At 34.3% G+C, this 26,302-nt stretch overlaps 2 long non-coding RNA genes across 14 annotated transcripts in view; one reads left to right on the top strand and one right to left on the bottom strand.

The window, feature by feature from the left end:
• LOC112653711 (uncharacterized) overlaps positions 1 to 2,716 on the bottom strand; it is a 59,626-nt gene extending 56,910 nt beyond the window's left edge. The window contains exon 1 of one of the 2 annotated variants that reach the window (XR_003132399.3): positions 2,324 to 2,716. This is a non-coding gene — a long non-coding RNA (uncharacterized LOC112653711). The remainder of the gene's footprint in view (positions 1 to 2,323) is intronic. The other variant, XR_007409679.1, reaches the window with a different exon arrangement.
• Positions 2,630 to 26,302, top strand: part of LOC112653712 (uncharacterized) — a 148,564-nt gene continuing 124,891 nt past the window's right edge. For 6 of the 12 annotated variants that reach the window (XR_003132406.3, XR_003132402.3, XR_003132407.3 and 3 more), the window contains exon 1: positions 2,633 to 2,775. This is a non-coding gene — a long non-coding RNA (uncharacterized LOC112653712). Of the gene's footprint in view, positions 2,776 to 26,302 lie in introns of all 12 variants that reach the window. The other 6 variants (XR_003132401.3, XR_007409681.1, XR_007409680.1 and 3 more) reach the window with 3 other exon arrangements.

Genomic DNA, 26,302 nt, shown 5'->3' with positions numbered 1-26,302 from the left:
TGAAATAGTCCTAAAATAAATATTTTTGAGATATGTCAAAAATCCTAAGTATTTTTAATATTAATTCTATTTGTAAGATGTGAGAAAAGAAACAAGTATATTTAATGTGCCATTGTTATTACATATTAAGATGTGAATTTAAATACTATTAGAAGCTAGATTAATTTGGAGAGTGACCATTAATGATTTCTACTCCTTCTTACATGATCTTACTTGTTTTTATTCAGTTAACATCTACCATAAATCCATATACATCCCCCTTCCTGTCCATCATCATATCATTTATAATGTCCTGTGTAGGACTCTTCTACTGTGGCGAAATATTTCCTTATCTTTGTCCTAATTTCTAGTTCCTTCATCTCTATCCCTATCATAATATGCACTTGAATTTTGTAATGATTCTCTGAGTGATTTTACAAGTTTTTATTAGCCTGCTGCATGGCAATTGCTCTTCAATCACCGAGGATACAGTGGTTAAAAGAGAGATAATATGTCTGCTTATATGAAGCTTATATTATAGTGGGGAAAGGCAATGAAGAAAGGAAAGGAGAAAAAGTTAAAAAAAAAAAACACCTGGGATCCCTGGGTGATGCAGCAGTTTAGCGCCTGCCTTTGGCCCAGGGCACGATCCTGGAGACCCGGGATCGAATCCCACGTCGGGCTCCTGGTGCATGGAGCCTGCTTCTCCCTCTCCCTCTGCCTATGTCTCTGCCTCTCTCTCTCTCTCTCTGTGGGACTATCATAAATTTAAAAAAAAATTTAAAAAAACCCACACCTAATATTAAAAGAGGAAAAGAATGAAATAAGAAAGGAATGGAAAAAGAAAGGAAGAATAAAAAAACAGAAATGTAGGAAAGAATTTTAAAATTACTTGCAGTGTAAGTGCTACATAGATTAATAAATTAATCTGAGGGGAATGACAGTAACTGGTGACTAGTTTAGATTGAATGATGTGGTTACACTTTATTAAAAAAAAATCCTAACACTTTTTTTAAAAAGTAGCACTTTATTCAATATTATTATTATTCAATAAGAATATTCTAACAGGGAAGAGAGATCCTGCTCAACTCTGAATCAGAAAAGACAGCTGGGATTTATAGCTAATGAGCAGAGTGAAGGGATCAGTGGATTGGAAATTCTAAGGGGAGACGCCAAGGGTAGGAGGATTCTTGTTAACTGACCTGATAAAATTCTTGCTGAAGGCAGGACGAGGTGATCAGATATCAAAGATAAGGGATTCTCTCTAAACTGGCTTTGCAGGATTCTTGCTAAAACTGAGGTTGGCAGGCCAAGCAAGGACTGGGGCCAAAGTCTAGGACTAGTTGAGGGGAGGGCTTTCAAAAGTCTGTCTAAAGTTTGATCAAGGAGAGTGTCTTTGTCAACCTCTTTCTGGCTCAATTTAAATTAAATTAGTTAAGATAGAGCTTAATTTTTTTAAAGGCTTTATTGATTTATTCATGAGAGATACAGAGAGAGAGAAGCAGAGACACAGGCAGAGGGAGAAGCAGGCTCCCTGCAAAGAGCCAGAGGTGGGACTTGATCCCAGACCCTGGGATCACACCCTAAGCGGAAGGGAGACACTCAACCGCTGAACCACTGAGGCATCCCAAGATAGACCTTAATTTGAGTTCCAAATTTCAGTTAAAGGCCAGGTAAGCAAATAACAATGATAAGAACATTACAGACAAAGAAAACAACTATGATAAATGCTCCGTAAAAACTAGGTTGGCTTAATGGAGAAAGTAAAAAATAAAAATCTATTCAGCTGGAGCAAAGAGACTCAGGTAAGCAATGTCTATAAAACCAGGACAAATAGTTTGGACAGATTTATTACATGTCTTGGGAAAATAATCAATAGGAATTGAGTCAAATGTAGGGATTTCAGGAAAATAAAAAAATCAGGAATATCTTCTAGGTGAGTTAGGGACAAATGGGGCTAGGCAGGGCTAGGTAGGGGGCCACGGAAGTAGGCTCACAAAAATCCCCAAAACGCTAAGGTGTAAGGAAACCAGAGATACAGGAACCAACCAAACCACCCTGCTCCAGATGTGGGCGGGGAGGGTGTCTTTTTTATGACAGTCATCTGTGACCAACAAAGAATAACCAGACCCCAAAGAAGAAGAAGTAAGCCATTAAAGATGTTAGCACTAGTCCTTACTCAATGGTGACATCAGTAGGTAATGCTAAAGGATTTAGGATCCCTGATTGGCTTCCAATAAAAGACCAAGCCTACGTACGAGCCCTCAGTGTCAACCCTGCCAGGACCTCCCTCACTCATGAGAGCTTTCTCTGTATCTTAATAAACTTCTATCGCTTTATTCACCTTCTGTTGTTTGCGAGATTCATTCTTCAACTCCATGAGACAAGAACCAAGCTCTCCTGTGTCATAAGTTGTCTTGAAGAAAACTTGGTGAAGGGTGGGAACATTGGCTGAGGTTGGGAGACTGTAGAGGAAGCAGATACGCAAGGAAATACTGGGTTTTATTAAGTTCAAGATGCTACTTCTAATCCTAATGGGCAGGTCAGTTGGCATTTAAAGATACCAGTCTGGATTTTATGGGTGTGTCCAGGGTTTCAGATGCATGACAAATAGATTTCATTTAAAATCTTAGAATCGAATGATGTCACACAGAGAAATCAAGAGGACACAGGACAAAGATTCTAGGGCAGTCTGACATTTAGATGTCAAACCCAGAAGAGAGGCAGGCAAGAGAGCATGAATAAGTGTGTGCTGTGAGGTAGAATGAAATTCAGAAGGATGTGACATCATAGAGGGTAAGAGAAGAATGAATTTCACAAAGGAGCAAGAGGTCAATTACACTGATTTCTCCTGAGAGATTAAATAAAATTCCATTGGAATTTCTACTATAGTAATCGCGATGGGTTTATTAGACTAGAATCTATATAAAGGATTCAGGGAAAGGTTAAGAATTTATCCCATTATTCCATGAATCTGTATCGTGGAATAGAGACATGGTGTGGTAGCTACAGGAAGATGCAGAATCAATGGAGAGTATTAATTTTTAAGAAGAGAAATAGCATATGTCTGTTTGCTAATGGGAATGATCCAATAAAGTGGGGAAAATTAATGAATTAGACTAAAGGGGAAATGTTTGAGGCGAGACTGGTTAAGATCTAGAATGGCTAGCCCTAGACAGGATTGAAGTCCATCTATCATCACCTAAGGAAAGGGAGAGATTAAGGAAACAGACTAGCAAATTTGTTGGTGGAAAGATTAGGTAGGTTTTGTCAGATGATCCTATTTTAGATGAAGTTCATCAGCTGCAGTTAAGGAGGATGTGTCTAGGTTTAAGAATTCAGAAGACACTGTTATATAAAAGCATAGAAAATCAACATATCTGAGAACTGGTATTATAATCGGGTGATTTTGAGTGAATATGACTCACACTGAACCCTTGTTACAAATTCCTATATATTTATATGTGTGTGTCAGGGAGGTCTTGTTGTTCTGATATTCATTAGTAAGTATACCAAAATTTTTAAAAGCAGTTTTCTTATTTTAGGAACTAAGCCTGTGTTTGAGTAGTGGCATAAATATATAGAGGACAAGGCCTAGCATCTACCAACTGTGGCGGGTTAATCTGAAATTAAGAGTAAAATTCCAAGGAGATCTATGGGGTCTACTATAGGATCAGAAACAGAGATATGTGTACAAAAATATTATAAATGAATTTAAAACGTTTAATTGAAGAAATAATTTTATGGAAACATAAATGAGAAAGTCTATCATTTTTCTATCATCTATCCATCATCTATTATTTAGTGGGGAAAAAAAAAACAAAAAAACCCACAAAGATTTCATGCTATTTGATGTGGGTTTTGAAGCTTCAAAAGAAGAATGGTATGAAAAAGAATAAAGACATGACTCAGTTCCTCTCTCTGCATTCTTAACAGGTCAGAACTATTCCACATTTGTTATTTTAGTTGAGTTGCTATTACTTCTATGCTAATAATTTCTATATTCTTAGCTTTGTCCTTAAGCTCTAACTTTATAATTTCAGCTCTCTAGAGTAAATTTGCACTTGAAAGTTTCATTTTTATCTTAAAATAAAAACATCTAAAATATGATTGATCATGTTATTCCATAACTAAGATCATCTACCTGCATTCTAAATCTCTTCATCCTAACACTATTTTCTCATTCCTGGAACTGAAAAAATAAGATTACTGTTTAATTCTTGCTCAAGATGACAACTTCTATCCAGTTAAACCTTAAGGCTTTGAAGTCTTCCTAGAAATATTTTATGAAATGTTGCTGGATTTCTTCAACTTCCTAGAATGCCCTTTTATTCACTCTAAACTTAATTAATGCTGTTTCTTCAAATATGGTCACCTACATGATCCACTTCTCTTTCAATCCAGTCAGCATATCACCATCAAGTTTATCTTCTGGAATCTGTTTAATTTTATTTATGCCTTCTTAACAAGTCAATAATTTATCCATAAAATTACTATTTGGGTAATTACATTCTTTTTTCTGAAGTAATGTACAATATAGTGAGCAATGATGCCTACACGAATGCTTCTGTTATCAGCTTGATGAGTCTATATTTAATCCTGAATCCTGAGTTTATATTTAATCCTGAGTTATACTGAGTCCTGGAGAGTCACTCCTACATTTTTTACCAGGGAAATAACATTATCTTATTATGTTTTAGTAAGTCTCTCTGGGAACAGAAAAAAAATTATACTGGAGAACAGCAAAATAAAAGTTTTGCTAAGATACAAATACAATATCTCAGAAAAAAATGAAAAGAATATGGAAAAGTTAATACCTTTAAGAATCTTAAATGTTAAAAATCTTCTTTTCCATTTAACAAATGCAATATTCTATATCTCTGTCCATTCCTTTGATAAGTATACTGTTGTTGCTTAGTCAGTTGCCTCTGTGCCACTTTTCAAATATAAAGTAAGATAATATGGGCTTTCTCATTAGACTTTGCATCAAATTCCTTAGGGTATTACCAGACTGGAGAGGGTTTTCTGCAGTGCCTAGAGTAAGTGCCAGCAAGTAGGAGCCCCTGTGGTATTGTTACCTCTTTAAGCAGTAGATAATGAAGCCATTAATTCATTTATGCGACATCCATGTTACACTCTACAGTGATATGTACTACACATTTTAATATAACTGTTGAGTGCAGTATCAATTTTTATTCCCTCGTATTTCTACCTAGGAAAAAAAGTTGGAAATCTTCCATTCATAAATCTGGTAATTTGTGTATACTGCCTTATACAGAAATTGCACAAAATGCTTAACTTCTGTTGCAAACAGAAACTAAAACAATAGCTTTTCTCTATCATGGTGAAAGCTAAATTGAATCCTAAGTAAGGTATTTATTAAGCAAAACATAGAAACAGGAATAATGCAGGTATAATTCTGTTATTATAGAATGTATATAATTCTACAGTTAGTCTGTGCTTGTTTTTTCAATGGTAAATATAGAAAACATTTTGTAAATGGATTAAAGTTTGAAAAATAAATTCCAACATAGATATGTTTTACTTTTTTCTTTTTTAAATTTTTTTAAAATATTTTTTAAAAGATTTTATTTATTTGAGATAGGAAGAGAGAGAGAAAGAGACAGTATGCACATATGAGGGGGGTGGGGCAGAGGAGGAGGAAGAAGCAGACTCCTCTCTGAGCAGGGAGCTCGATCTCAGGCCCCTGGGATCATGACCTGAACCAAAGGCAGACGCTTAACTGACTGAGCCCCTATTTTACTCTTTTTTCTATAATTAATCTCTTCGTTATGCTTTTGTTAGGCTAGAATACTGGCAAACACATAATTTTACATGAAAATTTGCTTAATATAAAAATATGTAATCAAGTTACAGATAGCATCATATTTGGCAATAGTAACGTGTAACAACATCAAATGACAGCCTAAGTTAATATTTGCATCTATCTTAATCATTGAATCATTTTACTTGTTATGCACAAATCATTGATTCTAAGGATTAAATAATATCAACAACAGATTCAATGCTAAATACATATACATGTACAAACCACATGCATACCATATTGTTAAAATGACACTTTTCAAAAATTAAATAGATTTCTTTGGGCTATACAAAAACAAGATATATATTCTCTTTATTCTGCAAACATACAATATGAAGAGACACCAAAATAGTGAATTGAAAAAATAAACAATGACAGTAGTCACTAACTGAGACCTGTTAACAGGTATTGAAAATTAGCTACTGACCCAAGTTAAGATAGTCTCAAAAGATCAAACTGATGTTTCATCCTCTCTGATCCTACACTTACTATCTAGTTACTCTTTTTCTCCTCTAGATTCACTCTTGACCTTTTTTCCACCAAGCACTGTGGTCTAGAGTTCTGAACCTTGTCGCACTACATCAATAGGATTCCTTTGCTTTCTGGCTTCTCTCTGGGTATGACTAATAAGATGCACCCAAAGGAGAACCAAAGACCCAAGATATTCTTGTCTTAGTTCCTTTGCCTCTGGCCCACTGTGGATTGGCATTGTCTGCACTCCTCTATTTAAGACCACAGGTTCTGTATCATGGCTGTCTCCTAATAGCTACCAGCTTTCCCTGAGTTTTGATAGCTCCTGCTGCTGCTTCTTTTTTTTTTTTTTTCATGAGTAGTTATGGTCATTGGTTTCTCTCCATTGTTAGCCCGAAAGTACTCCATGATTCTTGATTTCCATCAACCTATCTCACACCTTTGTAATCAGTTATTTTATTAAAATGTAATCATTTATCTTTTCTCCCCTTTTATTCGCCAACCCATTATCTTCTGGGATGCTGACACATAAAATAACTAAATGGCATGAATTTGGTGTTTAAAATAAATTAACAATGGCAATATAGAGTAAAGAAGATATAATCAAAACATCATGACAAACTAGTTATTTACATTAAAACACAAATACCTCTAGTTCCTCTGTTTGGCTTCCATACTTTATCCTTCCATGGTCTTATTAAATTAACATACAAATACTTGTGAAATACCAAACAAGAGAATGAGACTATGATAATAAGAATTATAGATTTCTTGCTTTAATTACGAAGGGAGGACTGATGCGATCAGATTTGCATTTTTTAGGTCTCTGACAGTTGTATTGAAAGTTGTATTGAAAGTAGATAGAGAAAGCAATGAATGGATGTGGAGAGACAGGTGAGATCAGTACATTTGGACGGGGAAATTCTATCATTATCCTTATATTATCACTACTCTAGCTTGGCCATTTTAATGTTTTTTTTTTAATTTTTATTTATTTATGATAAATTTATTTATTTATTTATTTATTTATTTATTTAAATTTATTTATTTATGATAATTTTTATTTATTTATGATAGTCACAGAGAGAGAGAGAGAGAGAGAGAGAGAGGCAGAGACACAGGCAGAGGGAGAAACAGGCTCCATGCACTGGGAGCCCGATGTGGGATTCGATCCCAGGTCTCCAGGATCGCGCCCTGGGCCAAAGGCAGGCGCTAAACCACTGCGCCACCCAGGGATCCCCATTTTAATGTTTTAATGAGAATTTCCTCATTTTATGTTTCTTATTTTACTTGGCTTTCTTAATTCTTTATTTTTTTCCCATATCTTCAATGATAAGTTCCTTAATACTTTGTGTGTCAGAGTTCCCCATGAGAAACTGATGAAAACATTGCTGTTCTTTTGTTCAGAAAATGATTAATGAATGCACATACACAAAAAAATTCTCCACTCAAGATTTAGAGGATTCTTAGCCAAAATCCATACATAGACTTATAAGCAAACAATATATGAACCACAAGGGAACAATTTGGTAAATATTCTCACTAGATAACTAGAATCCAGCTTATGCTACTGTTTTAATGTTTATATCATAAAAATAATCTGAATTAATCAGGGATGTAAATATATAACATATAAAAGGTAAAAAAAAATGGGTAATAATTTGAAAAATATTAATGGATCTTTGCTGATATACTTTTTTGCTAGTTAGCCTGAGGCATTCAATTTTTTTAAATGTCTGTGTTTTTGCTTAGTTTGTTTTTGATAAGGCAGGTAAGGGAGAGAGGAAGGGAATGCTTTAGAATTATTTTAATAGCAATGAAGAGAAAAATATGTTAAAATTCTGATACAACAGGATTTTTAATCCCTCAATATGATTAAATTTTTCCTTCTTTTTTTTTTTTTTTTTTTTTTGAGAAAGCATGTATGTGAGCAGGGCTGGGGGTGCAGGGGGAGAATCTTAAGCAGGCTCCACACCCAGATCTCACAACCCTGAGATCATGACCTGAGCCAAAAATCAAAAGAGTAGGATGCTTAACCTACTGAGCCACTCAAATGCCCCCAATTAACATTTTTAAATACAGAAATTCTTACATCTAAAGTCCTATTTTATGGGGCACCTGCTTTGCTCAGTGGTTGAGCATCTGCCTTTGGCTTAGGTCGTGATCCTCTCGGCCTGATGCTGGGTTCCTGGGATTGAGTCTCGCTTCAGGCTCCCTGCGGGGAGCCTGCTTCTCCTTCTGCCTATATCTCTGCCTCTCTCTCTCTGTGTCTCTCATGAATAAGTAAAATATTTTAAAAAATGAATAAAGTCCTATTTTACAACACTACTATATACTTTAAAACCATACGTGTCGAGAGAGAAATGATTCTGGATTTCTCTATCCTATTAATTCAACACTGTATGAATCACATCAATATTTATTTATTTATTTATTTATTTATTTATTTATTTATTTATCTATCTGTTTATTTATTTATTTATTTATTTATTTATTTATTTATTTATGAGAGAGGGTGAGTGAGAGAGAGAGAATGTACAAGCAGGGGGAGAGGTAGGGGGAAGTAGACTCCCCACTGAGCAGGGAGCCCTTAACCGACTGAGCCTCCCAGCGCCCCCCATATCAACTTTCAGCCTCAATGTAGGAAGGATAGATTTTTTTGCCCATAGTATAAGCCATGAGGGCCTTCGCCCTAGGGAAAGAAGATATAAAATCAATCCCAATTAAGAATGGAAGGTAAAAAACACCAGAATTTCTTATAGCAAGGGTGATTATATAAGAAAGAATGGAAAGAAAAGAGAAGGAAAGACGCACATGGAAGTGATCTCTGCTCTTTGGTCTTTGGTGCAATGTGATAAAGGTGTGTGTTAGGTTACTTAAGAAAAATGGCAAGTATAAGGGATCTTGTCTGAATTCAGATTTTTTGTTTTAGGCTCTTGAAAGAGATTTGTTATAGGCTCTCCAGAGCAGTCTGAATAGTGGGACATCAAAATAAAATAGTTGATACACTATTTCAAGACTAGGAGGTCTTGAGTTTTTCTTTTTCTCTAGTTCCCAGGATTCACAGAAGGGACCAGGATGTTCTGATTATCCCTGTGGGAGGCATGGTATTTAGCTGAGGGCCTCTTACCAGATAATATGCCATAAGGGAATTTCCACCATCAGGTATAAAGTAGTGGTTTAATGGAGGGCAGCAGAGCAGAAAACCTGAGCTGGGTACTATGTGAACTTAAGTTAGAACTTAAAACAAAACAAAACAAAAAATAGCACTAGTTAGAGAAACAAAAACAAATTGGACCAAAGACTTTCCAAAGAGGCCATAGCATAATACGAAGCAGAGAGAGAGAGAGAGAGAAAGAGAGAGAGAGAACAGACCATGAAATCCTTCTGTTTCAACTTTTAGAAACTAATTTTGACCTAATTCTCAGGAAAGAAACTAGTCACAATAGATACCAGGCCTGAGAACAGTTCAAGAATATTAAGCACAAATCAGAGGCATTTTCTCTCCCTCAACCAATGGGACCCAAGAGAGAGCTTAACTTGGAGAAAAGAGGGGTTCTTAAAGACTGAACATTAATCTAAAAGAGTTACTTAAAAAGAACGCTCAAACTGCAGGATCAAACTAAAATTACTGGAGTCAACCACAACTTATATTTTCTTATACTGAAATAAATTAGAATAGTTTCAGGGAAATGAAGAAATAGTATTTTTGCTTCACACTTTGTAGTAGTATGGATAAATACATCTCTGAATGTACTTACATGGTCTACAACACACTAAAATAATGTCTTTTTTTTTTTCTGAGTGAACAGTTCTGATCATAAAAGAATTTAGAGGAGAAAATCTATTTTACTAGAACAAGAAATTTGACTAAATGTAACAGAATGTCTACCTGAGACTGATCCATGCACACGCCCACTCTCTACCCTGGGAATGAGGCATCTATCTTATGATAACAGCTTTATGAGTCAAAAAACATAAAAGAAACATAGTAATTAGAAGTAGAATAATGCATAGTTTCATTAGTTCTTTTTTTATTTGTTTCACTAGTTCTTTTTTTTTAACTTTATTTATTTTTTTTAATTTATTTTTTATTGGTGTTCAATTTACTAACATACAGAATAACCCCCAGTGCCCGTCACCCATTCACCCCCACCCCCCGCCCTCCTCCCCTTCCACCACCCCTAGTTCGTTTCCCAGAGTTAGCAGTCTTTACGTTCTGTCTCCCTTTCTGATATTTCCCACACATTTCTTCTCCCTTCCCTTATATTCCCTTTCACTATTATTTATATTCCCCAAATGAATGAGAACATATAATGTTTGTCCTTCTCCGACTGACTTACTTCACTCAGCATAATACCCTCCAGTTCCATCTACGTTGAAGCAAATGGTGGGTATTTGTCATTTCTAATAGCTGAGTAATATTCCATTGTTTCACTAGTTCTATCTTGATTTAAAAAACTGGGAAGATATTTGGGTAGAGTTTGTACAATATGATGCAATATGATTTAATTAAAGATAAAATCTAAATTATATACAAAAAATGAAGCTTCATAATTAAAGATGCTTAAATAAGTCATATATCTATTGATTTTTATGGCTTTTGTTTTATTTTGGTTTCCTTCCACTGAACTTGTTTGAAGTCACCCAAGATATCAGTTCCCATAGTTGCATATCCATATTACATCTCACTTGATTTACCATCATACACTACTACCAAGAAACATCCATGGATTGAAAAATGGTAGATTATTTTCTTTCCCTGCTAAAAGCACTTAATCTGTTGCTTATGTGCTCTCACTTTCCCTTTAGGATCACCCAGAATGGGTGGGCCTACTGGCCATGATTTGACTGCAATACTTTCTAACCTTTACATAAAATTTAATGTGGTATTTGACACTAAAATGTGGCCTTCTTATGAATACATCACATAGGCATTTCATGTTTTACCATTTGTTTATGTGATGTGCTTGTGCAATGAGTCCTAAACACAAGGTTTATCAACAAAAACCAGAATTGGCTACAGAAAATGGGAATATGAAGTGACAAAGGGTTTGAAAAGGAGTATCCTGACATGTTCTATTCCCATAATGCCCACTCGACCTAGATTACATCTTCCATTATTTTACCTGCTTTCTCTCATGAATCCACAGAAGCCAGAAACTTGGTTTAATTCCCTTCTGTATAGCTCCTGATTATATAACATTCACCCTCTCTGGGAGAACATGTATTAATTTCAAAATTTTGAAGATGTTCTGATGCAGAACAAAACTTTGCCATATAGGTACTTCGGCTTAACCTAAGTACGTTGTCATCAGTTGCAAAATAGCTTCTGAAGGTTAAGTCTCTTTAGAACACACAAAAAACGAGAATAGGGGCACTCTGGAAATAAATGGGCTTCAGCTCAAATATTTTCCAATCAGGGAACTGAAAGAAAAGAAAGAAGACAGTCTCTCATCTCACTAGCACAGCTTTATCATGCTATCTTGAGGACTGAGAGAGAAACGTGGAAATTCAGGGAAATCTCTCTTTGGCCCTATAATCCACTGTTCCAAGGGAGATGGCATTACCATCGACTGTTCAGTAGAGCTTTTTGTGTCTGCTTCAGTAAAGAAAAGCACCTGCGTCTCTATTACCACTGCACTTCAATTATACATTTATTATACTATGGATTTGACAGGCTATGTTAATTGAATTGCTGTCATGTTGTCTTCTCCACTAAAGTATAAAAGAGTATCTTTAAGAGGGGGAAAAATATCTTTTCACTTTTCTTATTAGAAGTATTTAGCAAACTAAGTACATACTCAGCAAATAACTGTTTAAATGAATAAGTGAATGAATTCAATTTTTGTTATTTTAATAAGAAACATGTATCTAGCATTCTATGTCACCGGTTTATGTGACTTTTAGGACCCCAGCCCCTTGGTAAGTTGAAGACAGCCTCTTCTCGTTCTTTTCTTTAACTTTCTCAGTAAATATTAATCATTGAATTTAGAACACAGTATTTGAAGACTGTCCATAGTATATATTATGGTTGCAAAGATACCATTCTTGACCTCAGTGTTCACAATGTCATTTATGTACCAAAGAAACAGGATTTACAAATAAAAGGAAACACTGGGCAGCCCGGGTGGCTCAGCGGTTTAGTGCCGCCTTCAGCCCAGGGCGTGATCCTGGAGACCCGGGATCGAGTCCCATGTTGGGCTCCCTGCATGGAGCCTGCTTCTCCTTCTGCCTGTGTCTCTGCCTCTCTCTCTCTCTCTCTCTCTCTCTCTCTTTGTGTGTATGTGTGTGTGTGTGTCTTTCATGAATAAATAAATAAATCTTTAAAAAAATAAAATAAATAAAATATAAAATAAAATAATAAAATAAAAGGACACACTAAATCAAACAATTTAATTCCTATTGAAGCTCCTTTATTCTACATTTTCCTTGACACAGCCAATTGACTGCTGTGTTTCCTGTTATGGCATTGTATGAAATTCCATTTTCAGTTTTCTGGCACCAGACTATAGTAATTCTTTGATTCTGTATACTAAACATATATTCTAAATGTCAAGGTGGTTCAGGTTTGTTATCATAGCAATGACCTTTATGCCCTTAAAGCACTTTTTAAATAAAGGAACAGAAATCTTACTGATATCATGTATGCACACATGTTTTTTGGTGTCAGTCTAAGAGGCAGCAGAAGTGCATGTAGCCCATATGTATATCCTTTCTTTGTTTCCTTGAAGGAAGAGGTGGGATTTAGCCTGTCAGTGACCTCTGTGATGTGGTTACAGTGAAATCTGTATGCAATGTGACTGGAACATCTGCAATTTTTTTCAATAACAATTATAAAATTAAATCTTGACTATGTTTTTAGGGTGCCCACTTCAGGACCATACTAAAATTGTTACTTGCTTCTCTGAACTAGTTCTTTACCATGTAAATACCATTTACTAGTGCTGAGGGCCACGGCCATCTTTGTAAGTCTAGCTCTGTTCATAATATTCCATATTTCAAGAGTCTGTCAAATATTTCTGGTCCCCAAAAGACAATAATTATTGAGCCTGTATGCAAGACCCTCTATAATCGCCCTTCTACTGTTTTGTTCTCATTTTTCTTTTTCTATGCAACAGCACCCAACTCTAACCTCCCTGGCCTACTGTTCACCACACATGCATTTCATCTCTCTGCCATCATATACCAACAACACTTAATCTTTGTATTTTAAAAGTATCCTATGCCTGTTTGTCCAATTTTTATTATTCTTTGAATATCCATTGTTTTTTTCCACCTCTTCCATGAATCTTTCATTACCCTGAACTTTAAGCTATTACTTGTTCCTATGTTTGACTTTGGAACTGTTGTTTTGTTTGCTTTGACTGGCATATGTTTAAATAAATTTGTTAGGTTCTGAATTACTTAATATGTACCTTATACATGCTGAAACCATTCTCCCCTACACACAGCTGCTCACCAAGACACTAAATCAACAATAATACATCTCTGAGGTGAATGACAGAGATTAGTGTTGCTTTCAAAGCTTTGAGTATCCTCTCCAGGATAAAGGTAATGAGTATCACCTATGCACTCAGGAAAAATACTACAGCAGGGCCTGCAGTTTGTCCTACAAACCCTTCTGTAGAAACCTTGTCCAGAAATTGTGATAAGACCACCACCACATATTTAAGTAAAAAATGAAAGAAAAAGAAAAAATGAAAGAAAATATTCTGGAGTATAATCAGTTATTTTATATAAAATATGTCATTGACTTGGAGAAAAAATGTGTTATATTTTTTCCTCTGTAGCTCTTCTGTTGCATTTATGCTCTTCTGTTACATTTGTACTCTTTGACATGTATTTTAGTAAAATCTTAACAAAATGGAACAGCTATCATGATGTTTTAGGCAATTTTATTATTTCCAGTCTATAAAAATGTTCTGATATTTAACTCAGAAATTATGCTTGAGTCTCTGTTCACACGTTTCTTTCTTTGACCAGTAAAGTCCGAATTAGACATTTTGAGATATAAAAATCATAAAATAGGGAATTTGAGACTATCATGTTCATAATTACATTAAAAGGAAAAACAAAAATGCACGTGGAATACTTTGAAAATCAACCAGCAGCACTTATAAACACTCAAATATAAGTTCTAATAATTCAGAAAATCTAGGTAAAGCCAAGACCTAAGGAAATATTTAACTCAAGGAGAATTACTGTTCAAAGATGAACACCCAAAAAAGCGTTACCCACTGCTATGTTAGCTGATAACTCCAAGTTACTCCCTTACCCAGCAAATTGCCCTTAGATGAATGAGTGCTGCATTGTTTTAGGACTCTTAGCTTCCTTTTTCCTGTTCTGAGGCAGCCTTCAGCCAACTAACTGCTGCAAGGGTATAAAAAATTCTCCTCTTGTTTCAAGGTGGTACTAACTCCATGGTACAATTTATGCTTCAGCACGTTCCTGCATGATCAAACTGTAGCTAGTCTCCAGCTAAAACAGCGTTCTTACTTGTCTTCTTTTCCTTCTTCTACCTGCGTCCCTCATTCCCCTTCTACCGAGAATACTCTCCCCCACTACAGCAATTGACCAAGATTCCCCACCCCAGGCTCTACTTCCATGGAGCCTTACCTGATGTAAGTCTTTGGCACAAGCTTTATAGTAAGCCAGTCAAAATTACCAGACTGACATGACATAGTTCTTTGACATCCAGAATGGTATCAGATTATAGGAACAACTCGGTTTGGAATAGATATTTATTTCCTCTAAGACTTTTGATATTATCAGAATCCAAAAGTAAGGAGCAGGTTCCTAAAATCTTTACTTTTGATTAATTTTTAGCATTCAGAACTTACTGAGAAGGAGTATTATGACATTCAAATATCAGTTTTCTTGAAGTAAGCCTTCTCTAAATTTTTTTAGTTCTACAACTGTGTCAGGTCTTTTATTATGGGCAATTTGCAGATGAATATTGTAACGACTGTTATTATTAATCATAAAATGTTTTAATCAAAAAACTCTTAAGAACAAATCAGAATATATAAAGGAGGGGGAAAAAGCAGAAAAACACCAGATTAAAATTAAGAGAAAAAAAACGCAACCACAGCTGCAACTAGAACTGAAGGCATCATGATTACACCCACTGCATGAAAACCAAAAGTCTTTTATCTCAACAAAATTTTTGCTTTGTTCTTTCCTCTTTGTTCTAATACAACATGATGTCAACAGTCTTTGAAAACTGAGCAAAAATCTATTATTAACTTGAACTTCCAGCTCTGAAGGAAACAAAATAATGAGAATTTTACCTACACAAGAACTACTATAAAGGCTTTATAGTCTCTCTAGAATTTTATTTTTTATATCACATTTCTACATCCTCCACGGAAATGTGCATTACTGACCTATAATGAAATCAGTTATTAGATCTTTAAAAATATGTCTATGTTATTTATATGTCAATAAAATAAAGCATCAGTACTAGAAAATACTATTCTCTACATTAAATAATCCTAAATTAAATTGTTTAATATTCTTTTCCTTTACTAACTAATTAAGGCATTTGTTAAACTTGTATAATTTTAAGGTAACAAGGAGAACCTAATGGAGTTCTATTGAATTTTTTCCCATTAAGTTAACATTATAGACTTTTAATGAATGTCTTAATTAGATACTCTTATTAACAGGGTTGATGCACAAATGAAAATCAGTCTCAATATATGCACTATACCTCATTAGCATTCACTGCAAGACACTGACCAAAACCTTCTTAATTAAAATTTTGTCTAATCCTCCTATGTATAACTGCCCATTCAACAATGCATGTGTTTTCAGAAACACACTATTAAATCAACAAAGAAATAGCATTTGAACTTAAATTTTATAAATTTGCACTTCTTTGATGCCTACTTTTCCTTGTGTCCTCCAATCTCCACATTATCTCTTCATCCCATTTAGTATATATACAACAGCTAATTTTGTACCTTGCTTTTAATATAACTCATATTTTGCCTTCCTTTCATTGCAAGTAAGTTAACATTTTTCACTTGCTTCTTTCTCCTTCATTCCTCAACGTGCTTTGATCTAACCTTTGTCCAATCATGCTAATCGCTATTCTCATTATGGCCATTCTGATCTTTGTAGTGACACCAGGATTAGCAGACACTTTTCCTCTTTTCTTTATGTGATCTTTCTTAGCCATTGACCTAATTCTGATGAATTTCCTGGAACTTTATTTTTCTTTACCTCTGGATACTTTATTTTCTGAGTCCCCATTTATCTTTGTGGCTATTACTCCTCACATTTCAATTGTATGTAATGGAACTGACAGTATATATATGTGTATTTTCCTGATGACTGTCCTCTCAGTCCTCCATTCTTCTACTCAGGGGATCTCATCAGCATCTATAAACTAAATATCAAATACAAACTGATTTATTCATTCAACATATATTTACTGAATACCTAACTAGGGAAGATACTTTACTATGTGCTGGAAACACAGTAGTAAGCAAAGCAGACATCGTCTTTGCCTCTCATGAAGCTTATATTCTAAACTTCAGAAAAGAATGATAATTAGCAAATTATATCTAGTACAAGCTTCTATGTGGGCTTAAAATGTGTATATCTATCTGCGTACTATAAATAGCTCCTGGGATATTTCATAGCTACTCAAATTCCACATATTGAGAGCATAATTATCATCTGCTTATATTATTCTGCTCCTCTTTCTATTTATCTCACCTGAGTTTCATCAAGGTCCATAAATTTTTTCAAAAAAGAAATTTAGGAAATATCCTAATCTCTTTATCTTTTTCATCCCTGCACATCCAATCAACTCTTAATCCCCAAAAGTATTTTTCCCCTTTTCATTTCCATAGCTATTGTTTTGTTTAAACTCACATCATTTCCTGCATGCATTTAAATAATTAATTTTCCACCTTCCTTAAGAGTCTCATGCTCTGCTGACTGAGCTTGCCGGGCGTCCATCCTCCTTCTTTATAGAACTACCACACCACTACTAATAGTAGCAGTTGTGGAAGATGGAGGATCTTATAGAACACATCAAGTCCAGTCATTTATCTGCATAAAATATGAAGTTTTACTTTCCTATCGCTTTTAAAAACAAAGTAAATTTCCTTCATTCAACATGTATGAAAGAACATACATATATTCTTTCACACATATGATAATCTAAGTCTGGCTAGTGTCCTCAAATTAGTACTCACAGTCATTCCTCCCTTTAGCCATAGTAAACCACTTGCATTTTGCTGAATGTGTGTCATACCTCATTTTCAATTTCTTCCTAGGCACTTTCCTTTTTATTTATCTTTATTCCTACAACTTAAACTTCAAAACTCCACTACTCCCTCTATAAGGTATCAATCTAAAATAAATTCCTTTATTTTTCCTCTATCACCCAGGATACAACTGTAGAAAAGATTATCAAAAGTGTACATTAGTCACTGAATTACCTGTCTTATTCCCCAATAAAATCTAGTTCCTGTGGTGCTGGAATATAGATTTTAAGATCGTTCATTTCCCCAAAGATTTCAATTCCCCAAAGATGTCCATATCCTACTCCCTGGAACCTGTTACCTTATATGATGGAGGAGAGTTAAATTTACAAATAGTATTAAGGTTCCTATAAGTTTACTTTAAAATAAGGAAATTATTTTGGATTATCAGGATGGACCCAAACTAACCACATGAATTTTAAAGATAGAAGAAGGATACTGGAATGTGGGTCATAATTATAGCACATGAAAAGTACTTCACTCCTCTTGCTGACTGAAAATGAAGGAAGAGGATCACTGTCCTAGGAATGTGGCAGTGTTTAGAATCTAGGTGTGGGAAAATAGCAGTATACAACATTAGAAGAGGTTAAGACTCTAAGAAAATCACCTGTTTTTATTTATTTGTTTGTTTTTGAACATCACACCTTTTTAGACAGAAGAACAACAAGTGGTTTCAGAAAGTCTGGAATAAATCCCAAAGATAAAGGCATTCCCTAATTTTGCATACAGATTGACATAACTCCTGGCCTTACAATCAAGCTTTGCACACATAACACACACACACACACACACACACACACACACACAGCATAATAAAGCCATTAGGAACTGAAATATCTTATATACCAGTGATCAAATCCCAGTCTAACTTCTGAGTGGTGTAAATGCTGGCGAATCAAAATACCATAGCAAAGAAATTGAAAAATGTACTTACATTGCAGCCACGATTCATAAAAGGCAAGATAAAACTTTCAGTCTAAACTGCTTGATTGTCTACTATATTGGTCTGCTCAAACAAGATAACACTCACTAGGTGTCTTAAACACCAGAAATTTATTTTTTCACAGTACAAGAAGCAAGAAATCGTATATTCAAATGCAGCAAAACTCACCTAGATTAAAATTAACTGGGGCACCTGGGTGGCTCAGTGGTTGAGCATCTATCTGCCTTTGGCTCTGGGCCTGATCCCAGGGTCCCGGGATTGAATCCCTCATGGGGTTCCCCACAGGGAGCCTGCTTCTTCCTCTGCCTATGTCCTGCCTCTCTCTGTGTGTCTCTCATGAATAAATAAATAAAATCTTAAAAAATAAGAAAAATAAATAAAACAAAATTAACCTCAGTAGGTTTAGTTTCTAGTAAAATTTCCTTTTCTGGCTTTCAGGCAGCCACCTTCTTGCTATGTCTTCATATACACTCTTTCTTCTGTGTGCATGTGGAAAGAAAGAACTATAGTGCCTCTTCCTTTTCTTATAAAGACACCAGGTTTGGGCACCTGGGTAGCTCAGTTGGTTAAGTGGCTCCCTTTGGCTCAGGCATGATTCCAGGGTCCTGGGATAGAGCCCTGTTTGGAGCTCCCTGCTTTTTTCTCTGCCCCTCCCCTTACTCTTGCTCTTGCTTGCTAGCACGTTCTCTTTCTCAAATAAAAAAATGAAAATCTTTTTTTAAAAATAAAGATACTAGTCCCATTGGATTAGGTTCTAACTTAATCTTAATTACCTACTTAAGGCCCCATTTCTAAATATAATCACATTGAGAATTCCGACTTCACCATATGAATTTTGAGAAGATACGATTCAGTCCATAGCATCTAGTGAAACAAAAATAAAATTTTCTATAGGACAGTAAAGTACTCAAGTTACCAAGAAATAATGGTCAGAATTTCTAGGAGAGAATCCAAAATTCCTGAAATATAAAGAATTGTGAAAATCTGAACATATTTATGACAAGGGCAATCAAAAGATAGTAACACCTAGATTATGTCATTTCTCTTTTACTTGAAGACCATCCTTTAGCATTTATCTTGTAGCATTATGGCGGATCATCTGCAATGACTCAGAGGTCACAATTACAAAAAAAATCTTTAAATCATCTATCATAATTATTCTTTGTAACATAAAACAGAACAATATTAAAATGAATGTAGAATGAAAAGTTCCCAGAAGGAAAATTAGAAAATAAGAGGTATAACTGAAAATTTTAACTGAAAATTACAATATCTGAAACAAAAAATTCACTGTAATGGACTCAATATCAGAATGGGGGTGACAATAGAGTCACTGGACCCATAAAATTTTCCTCATATAAGTAGAAATTATATAATTTTGCCCTGGGTTAAATAATATCCCCCCAAAATTCATGTCCTTCCCAGAACCTAAGAATGTGACTTTATTGGAAATAGAGTCATTGCAGATGTTATTAGTTAAGATGAGTCATTCTAGGGTAGAGTGAGCCCTTAATCCAATATGACTGGTGTCCTTATAAAAATGGGGAGATAGACACACAGGAAGAAACTATGTGATAACAGAGGCAGAGATTAGAGTGATGTAGCTGCAAATCAAGGATGCCAATGATGGATGGCCACCACAAGAAGCTATGAAGAAACAAGAAAGGATGTTACTCAGAGTCTCAGAGGGAGCATATCATGCTGACATCTTGATTTTTTACTTCTAGGCTCCAAAATCATGAGAAAATGTTTCTGCTGTTTTAAGCCTGATTGTTTGTGGTATTTGTTAACAGAAGCCCTAAGAAACTACACATATATGACAAACATCATGAAACAAACAAAAGAATGAGTAGATTTACAAAGACCTTAGGACAGTATCAAACGATCTACAACTGTTGTCCTTTAACTCCCAGAGAGACAGGATAAGGTGATTGGCATATCAGAAGTATTTGAAGAAATACATTCTGCACATCTTGCAAATTGGATAAAAATAATAAACTAAATGATTGAAGATGCTCGGCATACCCCACAGAGGACAAACTCCAATATACACACACACACACACACACACACACACACACACACACACACATACACATATGCCAACTCAGCCATAGTGTAATCATATTGCAGAAAATAAAATATAAATAAACAAATCTTGAATCAATAAAAGAAAATTGGCATATTGTATATAAAGTTGTGATGACTTAAATGGCAGTAGATTTTCAACAGAAACAATGGCAGTATGTCTATAAAGTGTTAGATGAAATGTCAACCTAGATTTTTGCATCAAATGAAAATATTCTTTAGCTATAAAGCTAAATAAACAAAGATGACAGAAAACTGAGAGGATCCATCACAGAAAAACTGCACTATGATAAACGCTAAAAGAAGGTATGTAAGTTGAAGGGAAATGATTCCAAAGAGAAACGTGGAACTCTAGGAATAAGAATACAACAAATAATGTAAATAATGTGGTAAATGAGTCTATAATTCACCTTTCATGTTTTCTAAGTGAATATGGATGATAAAAGCAAAATAAAATTGTGCAGGTGATTAAGACAGTGTAGATATTCAGGTTCTATGTTTTACTTGTGATTGTATAATATTAACTCTAATTAGACTAAAGTACATGTATTTATCCCTTAGAAATAACCATTAGAAAAAAAAAAAGAAATAACCACTAGAAAACTGAAACAACAAAATATAGCCAATAAGCCAGTAAGTAGATTAAAATTAGATAATAAGGGGATCCCTGGGTGGCGCAGTGGTTTGGCGCCTGCCTTTGGCCCAGGGCGCGATCCTGGAGACCCGCGATCGAATCCCACGTCGGGCTCCCGGTGCATGGAGCCTGCTTCTCCCTCTGCCTGTGTCTCTGCCTCTCTCTCTGTGTGTTAAATAAATAAATAAAAAGAAGCTGCTTCTTTAAAAAAAAAATTAGATAATAAAATATAAGTAATAAAAAAATAAAAGGTAAGCAAACAGCAGAGGGTAAAAATATAAACAGAAGACAAATAATTACATGGTAGACCTATATCCTACTGTATCAATAATTATATTAAATACAAATGGTACAAACACACCAATTCAAAAACAGATTCTCAAATTATGATTTTTAATAAATGCATCCAACTTTATACTGCCTACAAGAAACCCACTTTATTTATAATAATGTAAATAGGTTAAAAGTAAATAATAGAAAAGTTATGCCATGTAACCACTGATCCAAAGGAAGTAGGAGTGGCTATATTAATATCAGATTATATTTCAGAACAAAGAATATTACCAGGACATTCAAATGATATCATAATCTTAGGGACGCCTGGATGGCTCAGCGGTTTAGCGCCTACCTTCGGCCCAGGGCGTGATCCTGGAGTCCTGGAATCGAGTCGCACAGAGGGCTCCCCGCATGGAGCCTCTTCTCCCTCTGCCTGTCTCTACCTCTCTCTCTCTCTCTCTCTCTCTCTGTGTGTGTCACTAATGAATAAATAAATAAAATCTTTTTTTAAAAATGATATCATAATCTTAAATGGCTCAATTAATCAAGAAAATAAACAATCACAAATATATATGCAGCTCACAGAGCTTCAAAATATGTGAAGCAATAACTGATACAACTACAAGGAAAACGCATGTGCATTTAGACAAGACAAATACTATCAGAGAAGAACATGGCAGAAGGTGAACGTACAAAATGAAGGTCTATCAAACCAACTGAGCTAATTTGAATGAAAACACTGTAAAAATGTGAGTCATTAAAAAAAATTAAAATCTACAAAAGATGCTACAGTGGTTGGGATACAGGATTTTCCTAAGCAAACCGAGATGACATGTATGGCCATCTCTCCCATGACTTGTATCTATGACTTCCATAATCCCCCTTAATAAATGTCACATAATTTACCTAGTGCTCATACTAAAAACCTATGGCTCACTTTGTCATCTTTCCTTCACACCCCATATCCAATCTATCAGAAAGCTCTATTAATTCTAAAATCAGAGTGTGATAGTATCCAATGCTTCTCACTACCTCCACAATCTCTCTTAATCCAAGTCACTATAATTTCTCATCTTCATTACTGCAATAGCCTTCTAACTGCTTTACTAGCTTTCACTATTGTAGTTCTTCCACATTTTATTTTCTCTGGAACAGCCAGATTGGTCTGTCTAAAACTTAAATTGGACTCTGTCATCCTTATGCTCAGTATTTTCCTATGGCTTCTCCATGACAAAAGAGAATGAAATAGAAACTTCATGATATCAATCTACAAGACACTGGATGATTTGGCCTCTTTCTAATGGATCATTTTATGTAAAATATGGTTTCTTTCTAATAGACCATTTTATGTAAAATAATGTTCCTTCCCTAATCAACTCTGTCTCCCATCTAGCATCATTTTTCTATTTTTCTTCATAATATAACATGTGGTACTCTCAATATGTATCACATATTTATTAGTTCACTGCCTGTCTTTTCATGAGGATGGGGAATGTGTCTACATTGTACATCTGTGTATTCACCACATCTAAAAGAATACCTAGACAAGGGCAAACTAAATAAACATTTTTTGAATAAAATAATGAGCTATAATTATTCACTTACTATGTTTCAAGAGTCATGCTAAGAACTGAACATAAATAACCCTATCCAACCATTATATGAATATTTTAAAGCAAATATAATTTATTGGTTTTATAATGAATAAATTGTAAATACAATTTTTTTAGTATTTTCCTGAAGTTCAAATAACTAGTTAGTGATAGAAATAAGATTCAGACTAGAAAAAAAAAGATTCTGACTAGACCTCTTTATTATTCCTACATTTCAACAAATGTGTTACACATATCTAAGCTATTGCAAGCAAGATTTTATGCAACAGACTGGTATATGCCTTTGTTAGTGCCTGTATTTTTCTTACGTGTACTTTAAAATAACATATTTACTAGAATAGCTAACTGGTGAGTTCACAGATGTTATTGCTTAGAGCAAGGTTAAATTCACTTCAGTATAAAATGTGAGGCACCCCTTTCAGGAGTAGGATGTCCAGTTATCTACAGAAAAATTCTCACTACTAACCACTTAAAATTGTTTCATAAGATCTTTTAAAATATGTTATTTTAGAGGACCTGAATGAACTAAGTGAAGAATAAGAGAAATTTGGGGGGCCCAGAATAGATGGCAAATATAAATACAGAAAGGTAAATGAAAGGTAATAGGCATTGTACTAGACATCTACTAATTCCTGGTAGCCTAGAGCTTGGGTTTCCATGTGGGACTAGAGATCAAATTTGAGATCCATGCCAAGTGGGGATGTAGGTATAGAGATCTTTCAACATAGTTAGAATCATCTAAACGTGTCTCTCCAGTGGTGAACTAGTAAGAAATCTAACCTACTAATGAATAGAGAAATCTGCCAATTTTGACTTAAAGCTTTAAATTAAACAGAATTTTTTAAAAAGCATCCTCTGAGAGCTCCCAATGACATGGTTCTCAGACAGGAATTTATTCTACATGTGAGGCATAAAAACTGAGAGCTGAAATTTTCATTTAAAGTGATCTTGGTTTGTAACATCCATGATAACCTGATATAAGCAAAGACAAACCCTAACTGGAAAATGCATTTAAAATCTATAGATTAAAAATTACTCTCAGATAAAAGTCAAAGTTTTATAATGTCTAAGAAAGAAAGAGAAAGAAAAGAATAATAATAAAGATCATATCAGAAAGTAGGAGAAATATGAGAAATTTAATGAGGACCATCAAGAAAAAACCTGCAAAAGAAGATACCCAAAATGCAAATATTAATATTTTATATATAAAATATGAAATGAACATTGTTAAGGAACAAGAAATGGTAAAACATCATTAAGCAAACTTAAAGAAAATCTCTATACTTCTGGAAATAAAGAATAAATATTCACATCTCAAGTGACAAGTAAAATATTAGGCTAGACACAGTTGAAGAGAAAATAGATTTGAAGAAATTAGAATCACAGTGGCAAAAAAAAAAAAAAAAAAAAAAAAAAAAAAGGTATAATGAAGAAAAAAAATGGTTTTGGTCCCAGGAAGGAGAGATTTCAGGACTCACTCGCACCAGAAGGACAGAAGAGAAAGAAATGGAAAAATACAGTAATAATGAGATTAAGATTATGAGTTTCTTATAAACAATTAAACATAACTATCCTTAGATTGAGAAAGACATATTTCAAGCAGATCAAAAAAATCTATTCAAACAATAAATATTGAAAGAATACCTTAAAAACAAAGAATATTTTAAAACAATATTCTAAAAAAGAAGCTTTTTTAAAAAAAATCAAGGACGGATTTCTTATAAAGGAATGAAAAGTTAGATAATATGACTTCTCAAAACAAACAAAAAAAGAAACAGGACAAAATTTTGATTAGGGAATGCATAATGACATAACAACTATAGTTGACTATAGTTTCCAAATGAAAGTGAAAAAAAAGTAAAAAGACATGCAAGATCTTTGCATCAAAATCCACTTATTAAAAGTGCTTTTAAACTCTTTATTTCAAGAAAAAGAAAATTATTCCAGAAGGTACTTCCTAGGTACAAATAAAAATGTTGAACAAGAAAATAATAAATATGTAAGTAAATGAAAAACATTTTAAAAATATAAGTTGTATACAAATCAATTTGAAGGACATCTAAAAAATAAATATCTCAGATGTATGTGCACATGGCATATACCAGGATGGCAGTACAATGATGGCTGTCAGTGGGGACGCTCTGCTCCATGTTTCTGTGCCATGAAATAACATCAAAGAATTTCCTTACCCTTTAGATTACAATCTACACACGTCAGTTAAGCTCTGAATTAAATATCCTACATATGGTGGTGTCATAATTATAGTTCACTACCATGAACTATATGGACATATAATGGACATATTTCAGTGCAGAATAAAATCTCAAGAAATGTTTGCTAAATGAATGAAAGCTTCCAATAACTATATAAAATATTTCAATTTTAAGTATATTTCTTTCCTTTTGATTATAAAAGATTATGTTGACAGTAATTCTTCTATTTCATTATATAAATATAAAATATTGTATAAGATGTTAAATAATACATGCATTAGTACATTCATACATATGGTTTCCAATTATAAAAAGTATCAGCTATATTCAACATTTAAACTTGAATATTTTAAGAATATGTAGTTGGTTGTGCTTGCCCAAGTATTCATGGTGTGACAGAGAATGAGCTATATTTGTTCATTATAACTCACAACAAGGAAGGAATCCTGCCTCAAGCAAAAATATTAGGCATCTATATATAGTTTGTCATAAGATTTGCAACAATAATTCCATTATTACACTATGATAATGCCAGGAGGTGAACTAGGTGTGGTAATAAATTAACTTTATTTACATGGCATGTTCGTAAGTGAAGACAATCTAATTAGATCAACTTTAATTATCTCTAGAGGGAAAAAGAGTTGTTATTGATTGGTTTGTGAAAGGACAGTAAGATAATTCATTAAAGTTGTTTTCTTATTTGCCAACTTTAACTATAAAAGGCTTAAAGCACAGCTTTGGTTAGAACTAAATTCTATTTCTATGTAGATGTGATAAAGAAACATTTTTTCCCTTCCTTTGTTTCTCAGCTTAGGTATGATCTCCTTATGACCTGTTTTGTCTTACAGTCAGGGAATTTATAAATTACTATGCCCTTATTTTTATCTCAATTCAGAATTTGGATGTGGGAGCACCATATACAAATTTCAAATCTTAAAGTGAATTTGGTGTTCAATATGGTGATAAGTTTGACAGC

The sequence above is a fragment of the Canis lupus genome, chromosome 3 (assembly GCF_003254725.2).
Source record: "Canis lupus dingo isolate Sandy chromosome 3, ASM325472v2, whole genome shotgun sequence".
Taxonomy (NCBI): Eukaryota; Metazoa; Chordata; class Mammalia; order Carnivora; family Canidae; genus Canis; species Canis lupus.
The sequence above is the reverse complement of the archived record's forward strand: the minus strand, read 5'-3'. Positions and strand labels throughout refer to the sequence as shown.